The sequence below is a fragment of the Arachis duranensis genome, chromosome 5 (assembly GCF_000817695.3).
Source record: "Arachis duranensis cultivar V14167 chromosome 5, aradu.V14167.gnm2.J7QH, whole genome shotgun sequence".
Classification (NCBI taxonomy): Eukaryota; Viridiplantae; Streptophyta; class Magnoliopsida; order Fabales; family Fabaceae; genus Arachis; species Arachis duranensis.
This window is the reverse complement of record NC_029776.3, coordinates 55,684,119-55,684,717: the sequence shown is the minus strand read 5'-3', so window position 1 is coordinate 55,684,717 and position 599 is coordinate 55,684,119.

Genomic DNA, 599 nt, shown 5'->3' with positions numbered 1-599 from the left:
AGAGCGCTTGTTGGGAGGCAACCCAATTTTATTTATCTAATTTTTATTTTATTTTATTGTTATTTTGTGTTTTATTAGGTAGATGATAATGTGGAGTCACGAAAAAAATATAAAAATAAAAAATAGAATCAAAAACAGCAGAAGAAAAATCACACCCTGGAGGAAGGACAGACTGGCGTTCAACGCCAGTAAGGAGCATCTGTCTGGCGTTCAACGCCAGAACAGAGCATGAATTTGGCGTTGAACCCCAGAAACAAGCAACATTTTGGCGTTTGAACGCCAGGAATATGCCTTGAGAAAAGCTGGCGCTGAACGCCAGTAACAAGCATGGAACTGGCGTTCAGCGCCAGAAACATGCTACACATGGGCGTTGAACGCCCAGAACATGCTACACATGGGCGTTGAATGCCCAGAACGTGCATCACCTCGGCGTTTAAATGCCAGAATGGTATGCAAAGGCATTTTGCATGCCTATTTGGTGCAGGGATGTAATTCCTTGACACCTCAGGATCTATGGACCCCACAGGATCACCTCAGGATCTGTGGACCCCACAAGATCATCTTAGGATCTGTGGACCCCACAAGATCCCCACCTAACA